Raw genomic sequence first — 16,839 nt, forward strand, 5'->3', positions numbered from 1 at the left:
CGAGGGACCAGGCCTGGAAGTGGATCCACCCAGGAACCAGGCTGCGGGGCTCCCTGCTGACCAAACACAGGATGCGCTCCCAGGAGGTGGGAGCCGCCTAGGAGGACCCCAGCTCCCCTGAGGCTGCGATACTGACATTCGCCAGCAGAGGGGGCCCTCCTCGCGCGGCGGCTCCAGGCGGGGGCGGCGGGGCGCCAGGTGAGGCCGCTCAAAGCTGATTCAGGTCTTCAGGAGCCGCGAGGCCGCAGAGCCGCCGGGCCGGCCAGGGGGTGGGAAGCAGATTCCTCAGCTCCCTACCCCGGAAAGGGAGGCTTGGCATCCCCCTCGGGGCGGGGGGAAGGCAGAGGGGCAGCGGTCTGGGTGGGGCGTCCAGCTCCCTCGAGCCCGCCGGGTGCTGCGGGCGGAAGTCCACCAGGCCAGGGGTCTAGAAGCTTCAGAATGTTCCAGCAGCTCTGCCTTCCCGCCGCTCGGCCGAGAAGCTGACCCGCAGCGGCCGGACCTGTGCTCCGAGAGGACGCGCCCAGCCCGGTGCGAAACGGACCCTGCAGCCTGTCCCCGGCGGCTGGAGCACAGAGTAAGTGCGTCTCTTCTCCTGAACTGCCCTCCTCCTGCAGCTGCCGGGCAGGTAGCCGGCAGGTTTGCTGCGAGGCGAGGCGGGAGGAGGTTACTTCCCGTCACTGCCTTCCACGCGGGGCCTGGGGGAAGGGGGCACTTGCACAAATCTAAGAATGAGGGTCTCCAGCCTAAACGCATGCTTGCCTCCCCCTAGCCCTGCCCTGGTGGCCTATGATGCTGTGTGTTTCCTGGGCTGTGTGCACATCCCTGAATCTGGTTCTGTCCCTCTAAAAACCCTCCAAGGATTTCTCGTGCACCTGGAATAAAACCCAACTCCCTTTTCTGGTTTCCCACCCTGCACACCACCCTCCTCCTCCCTGCCCTCTGTGTTCCAGCCATAGCAGTTGTCTTTCTCTTCCTGGACTCTGCCAGCTCTCTCCTGCAACAGGGCCTTTGCATGAACAAATCTTTTTGCCTGCAATGGTTTTCTCTCCAGTAGCCACATGGTTCTCAGCCTGTCTCCTCAGCTTCCTTTCCTGACAACTCAGTTGCTTGGCCTTGTTGACTTTTTCCCCTGTCTCTCCAATATCAGCCCCGTGGGAGCAGAGGGACCTTACCTGCCCACCTCCTTGTTGATTACACCGTCCAGCACCCAGGAGGCCCTCAGGATTCCCTGTGGGCTGCGTTGAGAGGCATGCCTGGGGTGACGTCCTCAGAGGAGCCCTTGCCGCTGTGTGAAAACGGCAGGTTTGCAGCCTCCAAGCTGGATGGAAGCAACATGCTGCCTAGTTCTGCTCCTGCGCAGGGGTCTCCCTCTGGCCGGGGAAGGTGGGGGGAGTAAGGGGGGGGTTCTTTTAAATGAAACTGCTTCAGAGGTAGGGTTTCCAGGTAAGACCCAGCATGTCCAGTTACATTTTTTTTTGGAAGGGGAGGTTGTTAGGTTTATTTTTTTAAATAACATTTTTTATTGATTTATAATCATTTTACAATGTTGTGTCAAATTCCAGTGTTCAGCACAATTTTTCAGTCATACATGGACATATACACACTCATTGTCACATTTTTTTCTCTGTGAGCTACCACAAGATCTTGTATATATTTCCCTGTGCTATACAGTATAATCTTGTCTACCTATTCTACAATTTTGAAATCCCAGTCTATCCCTTCCCACCCTCCGCCCCCCTGGCGACCACAAGTCTGTATTCTATGTCTGTGAGTCTATTTCTGTCCTGTATTTACACTTTGTTTTTTGTTTGTTTGTTTGTTTTGTTTTTTAGATTCCACATATGAGCGATCTCATATGGTATTTTTCTTTCTCCTTCTGGCTTACTTCACTTAGAATGGCATTCTCCAGGAGCATCCATGTTGCTGCAAATGGCATTATGTTGTCAGTTTTTATGGCTGAATAGTATTCCATTGTATAAATATACCACAGCTTCTTTATCCAGTCATCTGCTGATGGACATTTAGGCTGTTTCCATGTCTTGGCTATTGTAAATAGTGCTGCTATGAACATTGGGGTGCAGGTATCATCCTGAAGTAGGGTTCCTTCCGAATATATGCCCAGGAGTGGGATTCCTGGGTCATATGGTAAGTCTATTCCTAGTCTTTTGAGGAATCTCCACACTGTTTTCCACACTGGCTGCACCAAACTGCATTCCCACCAGGAGTGTAGGAGGGTTCCCCTTTCTTCACAGCCTCTCCAGCATTTGTCATTTGTGGATTTTTGAAATATTTTTTTAATGGAGGTACTAGGGGTTGAACCCAGGACCTTTTGAATGCTAAGAGATGCACTCTACTTCTGAGCGATAACCCCCTCCCTGCCCAGTAACATTTGAACTTCAGATAAACAAGGGGTGATTTTTAAAGTCTAACCATGTCCCAAATATTACACAGGACAAACTTGTACTAGAAAAAAAAATTGGTTTTTAAAATTGTTTGTTGTTGATCTGAAATGAAAATGTAGCTCTATTTTCTTTTGTTAAACCTGGCTAAGCCCCTCCGGGATGCCCTTCTCTTCCGGGACATCTTGCCGGGGTTCCTGCTGGTCACTCGGCGGGCCCGTCAGCCAGCCCTGGCCCTCAGCCCAGCCACTGGAGCAGCGGCTCCCGCCGTTCTCAGTGACAGCTCAAGCCTCGCATGCGAAGGTCACCAAATGTCAAGTGGGGCCCTGAGGACTCTGAAGAGTGCGTAAGTGGCTCTCGACGCCTGCCTACAGCTTTGGGGTTGTGGCTCTGACCTTGGCTTGATGCATAAGATTAAACAATTTAAAAAGCCACCTTGCCTTTCTTGCCGTCTGATGTGTAAGATTCCTTGACAGACGAGTGAGCAAGCGGAGAAGTCTGGGCATCGGCTGGCAGGATGTTGCCCAATGCCATCATTCCTGGGCAAGAAGGGGCTCCTTCAGCTGTGGGCCCCCTGCCCCTTCCCTGGGCAAGGCGGGGTGGGCCCTTCCAAACCAGCTGTTGCGTGGTCCACATCTGCTCCATCTTGCCTAAGTGCGGTTAGGTGCTGCTGGCAGGGGGCAAGGTGCAGAGAGAGGGATGGCAGGGAGGGGAGTGGCTCTCCCAGATGCTCACCATGGGGCCCAGGAAAGGGCAGCCTGCACTGGGCACCAGCCGTCCCTCCTGGGACTTCTTAGGCCTGTCTACCTCAGCCCTGAGGTGCGGGGCTGATGCCTGGGTGATTCCTTAAACACCAAATTTTTAATTATTTGATTAGAAAATGTACAGGATAGTAATTTGAGAAAAGCAGAGAAAATCCCAAGAAATCCCCAGTCACTGATGGACTCTTTAGTGCATAATCCTTCAGGTTTTTATATAAACAAATATTAGCTCACTGATTGGGCCGCCAACCTGCTGTGTGACCTTGAGAAGTTATTGAATCTCTCTGTGCCTCAGTTTCCTCATCTGTAAATAGAAATGACCATAGTCCAAGGAGGAGAGAGCTGATAGGTGTGGGCATATGCAGGAAATTGCCCTGAGGCTTGGCTTTATTAACCTCATTAAACAGCCCCTCCCCTGTGCTGTCCCCTACTATGTACGCATCAGTCAGGATGGGCTATTTGTGGTTCGGTAACAAATAAACCCTTTGTGGCTGATGACAAGGGCTTATTTCTTGTCTCCACTGCGTGTTGATCATGGATTGGCTTTTCCTGTGTTCGCTGACTCCTGGGTCAGCATGGAGACAGAACAGCTGTTATTTTTTTTATTAATTATTTTAACTTACTGTGGCACAAAACACAGATGCAAAGGAAGAAATCATATAAAACAAATGTCTAGCTTGGTGAGTTATATAAAGTAAATCCCCTCCTAACTAGCACCCAGGACAGGAACGGAGCTTTGCCAGTCACCCAGTCCCAGCCCCAGCTGCCTTCTTTCCCTCCAGAAGTAACCACCGTCCTGCCTTTCGTGGGGATCGCTTCCTTGTGGTTTTTTTTTTTTGGTTTGGTTTTAGTTCAACTTTTTATATGAGGATTAACTGTAGATTCATGTGGAGTTGTAAGACGGTAATGCAGAGATCCTGGGTACCCTTTGCCCAGTTGCCCCAGTGGTAACTGTGGTGCAGGAGTTACACAGCCTGGGGGCTGATGCTGACGCGGTCAGGATACAGAGTGTTTCCATCACGGCAGAGAGGCCCTCAGGTCGCCCTGGTGTAGCCACTCCAGCCTCCTCCCTCCCCGTGCCTCCTTGGACTCCTGACTGCCACTCATCTGCTCTCCGTCTCTGTCTTTGTCATTTCAAGAATGTTCTATCCATGGAGTCGCACAGTGGGTAGCCTTCTGGGACTGGCTTTCTTCACTCAGCTTAGTTCTCTGGAGAGTCACCCAGGGTGTTGGGTGTATCAATCGTTTGCTGCCTCTTAGTGCCAAGCAGGGCCCCCTGGGGTGCCCGTGTCACTGTTTGCTGAACCGTCCGCTCACAGGGACGGGCATCTGGATTCTCCCTAGCCTTGGACCGTGGTGAGTAACGCCGGACACCCTTGTATCCGGGATGAGCTCTTGGGAGAGCGGTTGCTGAGTTTGTACGCCTCCTTTTGTTTTCTTTTTAAGAAACTGCCAAACTGTTTTCCAAAGTGGTTGGACTACTTTATGCTCCCCAGTGTATGAGTGATCCACTAGCCCTCGGCTGTATGTGCTGTTGTCACGGTTTATTTTGGCCGTGGTGGTTTTTTCAGTTTGTTCCCCCGTGGTTCTTGATGCAGACCTTTCCGCGTGCTTATCTGCCGCCTGCGCGCCCCGTCTGCTGCCTGCGTGTCCGTCTGCCACCTGCGTGTCTGTCTGCCGCCTGTGTGTCCTGTCTGGTGAAATGTCTGCTCTTGCCTTTTGCCCGCGTTCTAACTGGATTGTTTGCTTTTTGCTGTTGAGTTTCTAGAGTTCTTTATATCCTCTAGACTGTAGGCCTTTGTTAAATTTGTATTTGCAAATATTGCCTTCTAGCCCACAGCTTGTCTTTTTGTCCTTTTAACAGGGGTTTTCACAAAGCAAAAGTTTTAAATTTTAATGAAGTCCAGTTTACCAATTCATCCTTGTATGGATCATGCTTTTGGTGTCAAATCTAATGACTCTTTGCCCTGCATCCCCCAGAATTTCTCCTATGTTTTCCTTTTTTCAATTTTAATTTTTTTCCTTCCAGTTTTATTGTGGTAAATTGACACACAGCACTGTGTACTTTCAAGGCGTAGGGCATGATGGTTTGACTTACATACACCGTGAAATGAGGACCACAGTAAGTTCGGTGAACATCCATTATCTCAGAGAGATACAAAGTAAAAACTTCCTGTGTGTGTGGTGGGGACTCCTCGGATTCACACTCTTCACGCTTTCATACGTAACACGTGGCAGTGTTGTACACGAGGTCCCTGGTACTTCTTTATCTTAGAACTGGGAGCCTGGACATTTCGACCCCTTTCACCCAGTTCCTTCTCTCCCCGCCTCCTGCCTCTGGTAACCACGAATCCAGTCTCTTTTTCTGTGAGTCTGTTTTTGAGGTATAACTGACCTACAGCTCTGTTAGTTTCTGGTGCGCAACGTAGAGATTCAGTTTTTCTATGTGTTATAAAACGGTCACCACAATGAGTTTCATTCACATCTGTCACCATACAAAGATATTACATTATTATTGACTATTAAAACATTTTTATTTTTTTCTTTACTCAGAGTTTCATAGTTTTGTGTTTTACTTTTAAGCCGGTCGTCCATTTTGAATTAATTTTTGTATAATGTGTGAGACTTGGGTTCAAGGTTCTTTCCCCTCCTTTCGCTACCCACTTACCGCAGCATCCTTGTTAAAAAGGCTGTGATTTCCGCCATTGAATGACTTCTGCATCTTATCAGAAGTCAGTGGGGCATACGGGAGAGTGAGCCTATGCCTGGATTCTCTGTTCTGTTCCACTGACCTGTGTGTTGTCTTCTTCCTGCCCTCCAGGGGCGATGCAGCATCACTCAGTCTTGATTCACGGTAACTGTCCTACACGTTTTGAAATCAGGTGGATGAATTCCTCCAGCTTTACTCTTTTTTTCCCCCTGAAATTGTTTAGCTATTATAGTAGCTTTGCCTATACATATAATGTTAGAATTTGAGAATACTCTTGTCTAGAGCTACAAAAAACCTTGCTGGGACTTTAATAGGAGTTGTGTTAGACCTATGTATCAATCTGGGAGAACTGACATTTTTGCTGTGTTGGATCTTCCCATCGTGACCATACTTCTCTCCATTTATTTAGATGTTCTTTGATTTCTCTTGTCTGTGCTGTGAAGTTTCCAGCCTACAAGCCCTGAACATGCATTGTTAGATTCTACCTAAACACGTTATGCTTTGAATGACTGTAAATAGCACGGTATATTTAGCTTTGATGTTCCTGTGTTCCTTGCAAGTACAAGAAATACAACATCTACACACAAGTCCGTTGTATCTTGTGATTGGCGAGCTTACTATTTGCTCTAAGAGTTTTTGGTAGTTTCCTTGGGATTTCCTATGTAGGCAATCATGCCATCTGGAGGTAGAGACCATTTTATTTCTTCTTTTCTTATGTGTACGCTTCTAACTCATTTTCTTGTGTAAAATTGGTGTTCATTCTTCTTTAAATACTTGGTATCATTCTCATGTGAAACCACCTGGGCCTAGAGATTTCTTTTTTCTGGGAGTTTTTGGGTGACGAATTCTATTTCCTCAGTAGTCACAGGGTTAGTCATGTGATCTATTGCATAGTGGGTGAGTTGCGGTAATTTGTGTTTTTAGATGAAAGGAAACAATTTCTTAAAGTTGTCTAGTGTCTGTGTGTACAGTTGTCCCTCATAGCCCTGTATTAATCCTTTTCACCTCCCATTTCATTCCTGACACTGTCTCTGTTTTTTCCCTTGCCCGTCTTGCTAGAAGTTTGTCAATTTTCTCGGTCTTTTTGAAGAACCAGCCCTTTCTTCTGTTGGCTTTCCATGTTGGTTTTCTTTTTCTCTTTCATTGATTTCTGGTCTGTGGCATCTCCTTCCTCTGCTTTTGCTCCGGGTTTATTTTGCTCTTCTTTTTCTAGGTTCTTGAGCTGGAAACTTAGATTATTGACTGGAGACTTTTGCATTTGGCTCTGTAAGTTTCCCTCTCAGTGATGGCTGTGCCCCGAAGTTTCGACACATTTTATTTTCGTTTTCTTTCAGTTCAGTGTGTTTTTGATTTCTCTTGAGGCGTCCTCCTTGACGCATGAGTTGTTCAGAAACGTGTTCCTTAGTTTCCAAGTCCTTGGAATTCTCGTGTTATCTCCTGTGAGCAATTTCTAGTTTGAATCCATTTGGTCAGAGAACACACTCCGTGTGATTTAAATTCTTTTACAAGTGTTGAGGTTTATTTTTTCCCAGTTTGACTGATGTATAACATCGTGTTAGTTTTAGGTGTACAACATGGTGATTTTACATATGTATGATTTTTAATACACACGTGTGTGGATATGTGGGTGTATCTACATGTGGCAAATCATATATTGCAGAATGATGACCACAGTGTAGTTAACAGTCATCACCTCACATAATGATACACTTTTGTCTTGGGATGAGAACTTTTAAGATTTATTCTCTCCTTAACTTTCAAATATATGATACAATATTATTAACTATAGTCCCCACACTGTACATCCTCAAAACTTACTTATCTTATAAGTGGAAGTTTGTACCTTTTGACCACCTTCACCCATTTTGCCCACCCCCCACCCCCACCTCTGGCAACAACCAGTCTGTTCTCTGTGTCTGTGAGTCTGGCTTTTTACAGATTCCACATGTGAGATCATATAGTTATTTGTCTCTCTGTCTGACTTGCTTCACTTAGGACAGTGCCCTCGAGGTCCATCCATGTTGCCACAAGTAACAATTTCCTTTTTTTAAACTGCTAAATACATTGCGTTCTATGTCTGATATATTCCATTGTGTATTTACCACATTTTCATTCACCAGGAGACACCTAGGTTGTTTCCACCTCTTGGCTGTTGGGAATAAGGCTGCTGTGAACTTGGGGGTGCTGATAGCTTTTCAAGATAGTAATTTTGTTTCCTTTTGATGAACACTCAGAGCTGGAGTTGCTGGATCACATAGTAGTGCTAGTTTTTTGTTGTTTTTTTTTTTAACATTTTTTATTGATTTATAATCATTTTACAATGTTGTGTCAAATTCCAGTGTTCAGCACAATTTTTCAGTTATTCATGGACATATACACACTCATTGGCACATTTTTTTCTCTGTGAGTTATCATAACATTTTGTGTATATTTCCCTGTGCTTAGTTCTAGTTTTAATTTATTGAGGAACCTCTGTACTGTTTTCATAGCATCTACACCCATTTCTATCCCAACAACAGTGCACAAGGGTTTCCTTTGCTCCACATCTTTGCCAGCACTTGGTATCTCTTGTCTTTTCGGTAACAGCCATGCTGACAGGTGTGGGGTGATACCTCTTTGTGGGTTTTGGTTGCATTTTCCTGGTGATTAGTGATGGGAGCGCCCTGTTGCTTGATGCTATCCTGACTTTTATGTTTTTTTTTTTTTTTCTCAGAGGTTTGTAGGCTCCTCTCTCCATCCCTGATGTCCAGAAAGCTCCCGCTGTGACTAGGCGTTCCTCACTTGCTATATGTGGTGGGTACTCTGTTGGGAGTTGAAACTTTCCTATTTTAAAAAACATATTACAAAAAATAAATATTTGTTTTCTCTTTCCAGAACTTCTTTTGTTTTGATGTTTAGCTTCTGGATTGAGCGCCTAGTTTTCTTTTTATAAAAGAGTTTTGATCTTCATTCTTTGGGGCTACATTTTGGTGAGACTTTATTAGTACTGCTGCTCTTCTGTTTGTTTTAACTTTAGACATTTAAAATTCTTACGCGCTATCAACTTTTTCTGTTCCTTTGTATAAGTATCCCATAATTTCGTAGGCACAAAATTCTCTCTCATTCGCGTGTTTTGCAGGTGTCCATAATGCACTGACTGTCTGACTGTTTCTACAGAACTTCTGTCTCGAGCCTTTATTTAGACACGATGTCGTTCTTGTCTGTTCCAGGCACTGTTCTGAAGAGCTCTACCACGTGCTCACTGACTCAGTCCCTCACCCAGGAGGTGGGTGTTGTGAGCGGCCTGACGTTGCTGGTCCAGGTCCCACTGCTGGGATTTGAACCCAGGCCTTTGGCTGCAGAGCCCAGGATGTCTAGGGAGTGGCTGCTTCCGTCCAGGACCGGCTGGTCCTGAGCGGCCCTGTCACCTCGGGTGAGGCCCGGCTCCTGGCCAGAAGCTCTGTGTGCGGGGAGGTGGGGGTCTGCTCGTCGACTTGCTGGCCTCCACGTGGCGTTGCGAAGGGGTCCTGCAGGGGCTCTTCAGCGTTGCTGTCTGTAGGTTTCTCCTTTGCGATGGCGAGGTTCCTAAGGAGAAACCCTGGAAGAGGACGGGTCAGCCTGGTGAAGACTGGCTCCAGCGTGGAGAGCTGAGTGGAGAGATGCAATACATAGACTTTCTCTTAATCTCCTTGTTTCCACTATGGCCCCTGTTCTCGCCTTGAGCTGTGGTTGGCATTCATGAGTCCAGGGACTTTCTGGTTCAGCTGCTCCCTGGAAGGTACTTGCCATTTTCTGCCACATGACAGGGAGGAATGTGGGCAATCTAAGTGTTTCTTACAGACTTTCAACCCACCGTCCTGTTTTCTAGCCCTCCTCCACAGCCCGCCCTTCAGAGAGGCCTGGAACCCTGCACAGAGGCTTCCGGGTTTACGAGGCATGGGGTGCACCCTCTCCCTCCCGCCGGTGCCCTCCCTGCGGGACAGCCTGCTTTCTGCTTTCTCTGCCCTCCGACGGTTAGTTATCCTTGGACGTCACTCTTCCTGCTTCCACCATGTGTTGACATTTTCGTCTTCTGTGATGTTTCTTCTCTGCCCCTGTGGGTTTCTACATTAAAAAAATTACTTTATAATTTGATTGGAGTTTTGGGGAGGAACTGATATAAATGCATGTTTATCTGCCATGTTTACTACTTTTAAAAGAAGGAAACACTTCATCCTTAACAACAGCTCCAACCTAAGCATGGAAGCGAAGATGTCTTGAAAAATAAGGTACAGAAATGACAGGTTTTCAGGAACAACACAGTGCCTGGCGTGTGGTAGCAAGTCATGTGTCATCTTTACAAGGAAGGCATCACCCCACGTGAGAGAAGAGTGAAAGGAGGCTGAGGACTGATTCTGATCTGGGAGAAATAAAAGATGAGGCAGGTGTGGATTAGGGAATTTGGCTTCTTCAAGGTTTTGCATTTTCCAGCCAGGACCCCTGGGAACCTGTTTCTAGTAGGGGATATAATTGATGTCTGGAGTCCTATTTGCATGTGAGGTCAGTTTTTAGATGCTGGAGATATTTAAACATATGTTCAGTCCAGAGGCACCTGGAGGGAACAGCAGCCTTCTGTGTTTGGAAAGGATGTGGAGAAAGACAGCTTCATGATGTGGGGTGCACCCTGGCACTTTTCGCCAGTTCAGCCTCCATTTCTCCTCCTTTGCCCTCTAACGATGTCTGGATGCTCACGTGGGTGGTTTCATTAGGGCAAGTTGAATCTGTCGTTTGCATTCTGGTTAGTCGCTGACGGGGACCCAAGCTTGGCCCATTGTCTGAGATGCCCTTGTTTGAGACTTTGAGTCCCGAGAGAGTGAGAACATTGGGGAAAATGGGTGGCAGTCACGTGTCTCAGCTGCTGTTCCCTAACCAGTTGCTGGCGCCTTGAGAAGGCTCTCCCGGTTCTTGTTTCCAAGCTCCGGGAGATGTCTTAGATGTTCTTGTACCAGTTAGAGTTTGGGTGGCAGCTACAGTACTGACTGTGGCTTTCTTAAGTAAGAGTGAGGTCTCTCTCAGAAGGAAACGGAAACTAGACGTTGGTGGGAGGCTGGAGAACCAGATTCGGAACCTGGGCACGGATCAAGGCTGTTCTGGAAGGTTAAGAAAGAGGTAGCGTGAAAATAATATTTCAGCGGAAACAGTCCACCAGGACAAATCGGCAGCTGCTGAGTGAGGCGTGCTGCCCGGCTGTGAGGCTGCCCGCCCCCGGCCCCCACGGCTTCCCTGGAATTACTCCTAACTGTCCCTTTGTCTCTGTTCCTCTCTCCAGATTCAGAGTCTCAGACGGGAGGGTGGGGATTGCCAACCCTGAGTCACATGTCTGCCCGCTGATTGCCCGGAGCTGGGTGAGAAGAGGGAAGACCCTTCCCTGGCCTTTTGGCCTCTGTAGTTAAAGGTGAGGCAACTCATGCCACACCTGACGGCGCTGCCCCAGAATAAGAAAGCACGCTGGATTCTAGACAGCCAAAGCGGGGCGAGCCCACCTTGCTGCTAGGTTCCATTCTAGGTGTCCACACCTTTGTATGGATTCTGTAAACTCCTAAGTTCTTTCTAATAAATCCTCTCTGTTGACCAAACAGAATCCTGCATCTTGGACTTAAAGGTCCCTAACTGAAGTATGTCTCATCGCTCCCACGTGAACTCTGTTGAATGCATCCTTGAAGTTTGAGAATCTTGAAGTCTGGACTCCCAGTTTGCTCTTGTCCCATTGGCTTGGTTGTATAGGGAAATAAATAACACGCTTGTCTCTGACTGACTGCAGTTTAACAAGGTTGCCCCTGAGGAACTCTTCCACCTTCTTGGCCCAAGAGCCAGCTGTTCACACTGAAGTCAGATCCCCAGTGCGTAGATGTGGGGCCGTGGAGTGAGTCCTCATGGCCAGTCCCTTTGAGTTTGGTCCACTTAAGCTTGAGTACTCTTCTTCAAAGAGCTCATCGTTGTAGGGGTCGGGGCGGAGGGAGGAAATTTCACATGACAACGAGCATGACACCACTTTGCCCGAGGTGGGCACACCTCACTTCCCTGCACTTCACTTTGCCCCGCTTTGCAGGTACTGAGTTTTTTTTTTTTTTTTTAACAAGATGAAGGTTTGTGGCAATGTGCATTGAGCAAGTCTTTTTCCAACAGCATTTGCTCACTTTGTGACTGGGTCACATTTCAGTAATTCTCACAGTATTTCCTACCCTCCCCGCCCCCGGTAAAAAGATTAAGACTCACTGAAGGATCAGGTGATGATTAGCATTTTTTCTAGCAGTAAATTACGTTTTAGTTACTATCTACACATTATACCACTTATTATTTATAACTAAGATGGTTGATTTCTTGAATATGTGTAAGCACATCTGACTGTCCTTTATGACTGGATTACCACATTCTGTTGATTCTTATTTTGTGCTTGGCTTTATTCCTTTGATGACTATGTAAGTTTGAAAAGCTAAAGCTCTAATCTGTTCTTAGAAACAATAATCAGTACATATACGTAAACTAAAAAATGTGCAGTATGTTGTATATGTGTATTTACATGCAATATAATGTGTATGTGCAGTCGAACCATAATAATTCTACCTAATAAAACTGAAAAAGGGAAAAAAGATATATACATTGGGTTTTTAAAGATATAATGCTATTGTACACTTAATAGACTATGGTATAGTGTAAGCATAACTTTTGTATGCACTGGAAAACCAAAGAAATTCGTGTGACTCAGTTTACCGTGATGTTTGCTTTCTGCAGTGTATCTCAGAGGTAGGCCTGTACTGTGCTGTGGTTAAGGATTTAGCGCCTCTGGGGAAGGGGGTGGGGGCCGGGGTGGAGGCCAGAACTCGCCCAAGCTGTGCGTAACATGTTCTTGTGCACGTATGCTCTTGCTGTTTTGGAGGAGTGGGTCTGTGTTTTTCAGGAGCCCACAGTGGCCCAAATACCGCAAAAGGCTGACTTGTTTCCTGAACTCTGAGCTTCTTAAAAATGACCTTTTAGATAGCAGCAATGGTCATGTCACTAAAATATACTCAAAGTCATTGAGTTGTATGCTTTATGTGGATGGAGTGTCTGGAGATTGAATCATATCTCCAAAGAGCTGTGAAAAGCGGACCTTTTAGGGCTGAACCTTTTTTTCAGCTGGGGGCAGCTGAACGGCGGCTTATCCTGGGTCTTCAGCGAGCACGGGTGCTGCTGGGCTCGTGTGAGGCTGCCTCACACGAGGCAGCTCGTGTAGTGCTTTGGCTCTGGATACACCCAACTGCAATGAATTTGTGGTGCTTCTAAGTGAATTGTTTGGCCCCTAATCCTGGACTGAGGACCATGGCTAACTCCATGGTGGGTAAAAGCTGATTCTCATTTTATCTCTTGCCCTATAAATTGTGGTGTCATGGCAACAGTGAGGGTTACCCAGGTCCCACACTTAAATACCCAGTTCCCTCCAACTGGTGTTTCGTGGCCTGTTAAGTGATTAAGTGTTGTGGGATTGTTAAGGGTTATTTGGGGGGAAGTGCTAAACAGCGAACTTGAGACTATTGTGTTGAAATTAAAGCCAAAGTAGAAGAAAAAGGAAGCCAGGCCCCCCACTTGAGGTCCCAAGAATGCATCAGAAAACACGGTCAATGTCAAAAGCATTAAGTAAAAAGAACCCAGGTGTACCTTGCATGCAGCCATCCAAGTGCAAGGCTGACCGTGTCCTGTTCCTGGTTAATTCTCGGACGGCTTCCCATCATAGCTGCAGAGTCTGTGCCCATTGCCACCGCATGGGTGGCCCCCGGGCCCTGCTGTTGGATTAAGGCCACATCCCAGTGTGGAGTCCACCCTGATCTAGTATGACCCCGTCTTAACTTTACTGCACCTGCAAAGATCTGCTTTCCACATTCACACATTCCAGGTGGACATGACGTTTGGGGGTGGGCTCAGTTCAGCCCAGCGTATGAACTCCTCCTTCACCTGTTCCCGCCTCACTCAGTAGCTCGTGCATCCTCTCACTTGCCTGCTCTGTAAGCCAGGAAGTCATTGCAACATTCTCTCTTCAAACCCTTTCATTCTGCTTCTGAAACATATCCTACCTGTATCTGCCTTTCTCTCTCCTTCCCAATCACCGTGGTCCAAGCTAGCATCCTCTGAATGACTAAAATAGCCAAATGGCTCTCCCTGTTCCCCCTTTTGCCCTGCTGTGGCCCATCTTCTCTTCTGCAGACAGAGTATCTCTTTGAAATTTAAATCAAGACGCTCTGTACCCTAAACCCTTCCCATGCCTGCCCACTGTGTTTCATTGCAAACCCCAAAGCATATGGGCCAGGAGCCTCTTTATGGCCTGGCCGCTGCCCCTGTCCCAGCATCCCCGCTGCCCCCGCCCCGGCATCATCTTGTGCTCCAGCCACGACGACAGGCTTTCAGTGCCTAGAATACACTTCCCATGTCCTTTCCTTAGCACATGCTCTGCCATCCTTCCCCTCACTGCCCTCTCCACCCCACCCCCACCCCTGCTGCCGCTCTGCTTTTACTGAAGAATTTACCCATCAATTAGGTGTTTGCTTACATGTCGCTTTCTTGAAACATTTCTCTGACCCGTAGCCTAAGTCAGGCCCCCCTGGCGACCTCATTATACCCTTTATCTTTCTGTGTGGCACTGTCCCTCGCAGTTGTGCTTTTGTGATTGCCTGTTGAATCCATGTAGACCCTGTTGGACTCCGTGCCTGTGAGGCCATAGGTCACCTTTTTCATAGCTGTGCCGTCTGTGCCGTGGAGACTGCCTGGCAAAGAATAAAGGCTCAAGTATTTGAATGAGTTAATCCTGGCCATCACCTCCCGTCCCCCGTCCCCTCCCTCCCCCCCGTCCTCAGTTAATTGTTCATCTGTTGAATGTTTGAGTGTCCGTATGTGCCTGGCCTTGTGCAAGGCACTGGAGAAAATAAATGTGTAACCTAACCTCCTTTCGGTGTTACGTCTGGGTTCTTCCTTTTCACATACACTGACCCCTGGCTGGTCGGAAGCAGACCTCAAACTGTAGAAAAGGATGAGCAAGCTGATGTATACCTCTTTGCTCCGGGCCCATGTGACCTATTTTTCTGTGCTGTTGTTCCTCTACCCTCTTATATTCAGTGCATGGGGTCCTGCAAATTAAACAGACAAAAAGACAGATTAACAGGAGAAAAAGATTTATTTCATGTACTTGAGGGTGGGGGAGGTGCCTCACAGAAATGAAGGGAAAACCCCAAAGAGATGTTGAGACCTGGAGGCTTATGTACCATTTTAATAAAGAACGATACATTCAAGGAGAATTGACAAGACGAAGGAAAAGGGGAAGTCAATTGTTGGAAGGTGAATAGATGTGGGAAACTAGTGGAAGATCAGGGTCACTGTCGTAATTGTTATGCATGTTCCTCTGATGCCATCTCTGGGCTGATGGGAGTCCAGAGTCCTCTCTGGTGACTAACAGTGGTTCTGCCCTTCCTCGTACGAGAAGAGGGAGGGGGACACCTTCCCAAGGGGACATCTAAGCCCTGCGTAGGAAAATAGGAGGAAGCTAGGGAACTTTATTTTCAGTCTGATGTTTCTCCACTGTCTTTGGCTCAAAGCGATCCTTACGTGAAATCAGCATATGTGGGGGGCATATTCTGATCCCCTTAGCTGTCTCAGGTTCTGTGCTGCTGGGTCCCTAGCGCGTCTGTGAGACTTCTCATCTGTCAGGGATGAATCCAGGAGGCCTGGGCTCTGCCCCCAGGAACCCCGTTCTGGAATCCTGGCATGACTGGCAGTGGATCTTCCCGGAGCCTAGCACTGGACCAAACACCTTGCATGTTGATTCTGTGCATACCCCATGGAAAGGTACAGATTACTTTCTAGGTAAGAAGTTGAGGCCTGGAAAGAGTTTCACACTGAGCGGCCCAGCCCTCAGGTCTGGCCGGGGAGTTTGACTCCAGACGATGCCCCAGACCTGCGCTGCTGTCGCCGCCTGGGTTCTCTGGGTAGTGGACTGAGCCAGAGTTACTGCTTGGGGAGTTTGTTGGGGTGTGTTCTGGCGTCCCCTCTGTGGAAGGGAGGAGGCGCAGCAGGGAGGGACAGAGGGGGATGTCATGCCCCACAGCTTCCACTGACCCTGCGACTTCCTGCAAAGGGTAGAGAATATGCCACTTTGCATACTGGTTATTTGGAGCCAAAGACAATTCAGAAGGAGCAGATACAAGAGATGCTGTCTGCCTTCCCCCTGCTTGCCTAAAATAAGACATAAATTTGTAAAGATGTCCCCCTTCCCCTCTCTACCAGGAAGGACAGGAGTTAATCCCCGGGAGACCACTCAGCTTTCATCAGAGGAATCTATACCCCAAACTTCACCGCTTACACAGTTTGCTGCCCTAGCAACTCAAAAGTCCTTTCCTCTGTCCTGTCATTTCTCTAAAAATGTCTTGTTCCTTTATTAAGATGCTGTATAAACTCAAGTTCTAATCACCCCCCTCCCCTGAGATCCTTATCGCTGAGTGCTCCCTCCCATGCATATGCAGAATACATTGTTAATAAGCTTCTGTTTGTTTTTCTCTTGTTAATCTGAATTCTGTCCATCTCATTTGCAGGACCCCAGCCAATGACCCTAATATGAGTAGACAGTAAAAAGAATAATTTTGTTTCCCTACACTTGGGAGCTGAAATGACCCATGAGAGTGTCCCATGTTGGGTGAGAATGGCCAGGGCCTCATATACCTGTCATCGGTCATGGGAGGTGGTCATCCCCGGGAGGCCATGACGGTGGGCCTCCCTGCAGCACAGGAGGTCCTGCAGGGCCTGAAGCGCCACCTGCAGAGGGGGCAGCTGGTCCTTCCTGGAAGGGGGTGGTGTTGAGTTTCCATTGCTGCACTCCCCTGCTATTCTCTTTCTTCTTGTGTGTGATTCTAAAACTTCTCACAACATATCCATAAGTGGGATTTTCCCCCAATTTAGGTAGTTGTTGGAGTTCTTGAAAGTTAAAAATTAC

The 16,839-nt window shown here is 47.6% G+C and overlaps 1 long non-coding RNA gene across 3 annotated transcripts; it reads left to right on the forward strand.

Annotated features, from left to right (window-relative positions):
* Positions 1-193: 193 nt before the first annotated feature.
* LOC116668257 lies at positions 194-12,274 on the forward strand. 3 transcript variants are annotated; one of them, XR_004325350.1, is made up of 4 exons: positions 194-574; positions 7,084-7,136; positions 8,584-8,663; positions 9,080-12,274. It is a non-coding gene; the product is annotated as an uncharacterized LOC116668257 (long non-coding RNA). The 3 variants fall into 3 exon arrangements; XR_004325349.1 differs by lacking the exon at positions 7,084-7,136; XR_004325351.1 differs by lacking the exons at positions 194-574; positions 7,084-7,136 and adding an exon at positions 2,563-2,745.
* Positions 12,275-16,839: the final 4,565 nt, after the last annotated feature.

This window comes from Camelus ferus, chromosome 13, assembly GCF_009834535.1.
Source record: "Camelus ferus isolate YT-003-E chromosome 13, BCGSAC_Cfer_1.0, whole genome shotgun sequence".
Lineage (NCBI taxonomy): Eukaryota > Metazoa > Chordata > Mammalia > Artiodactyla > Camelidae > Camelus > Camelus ferus.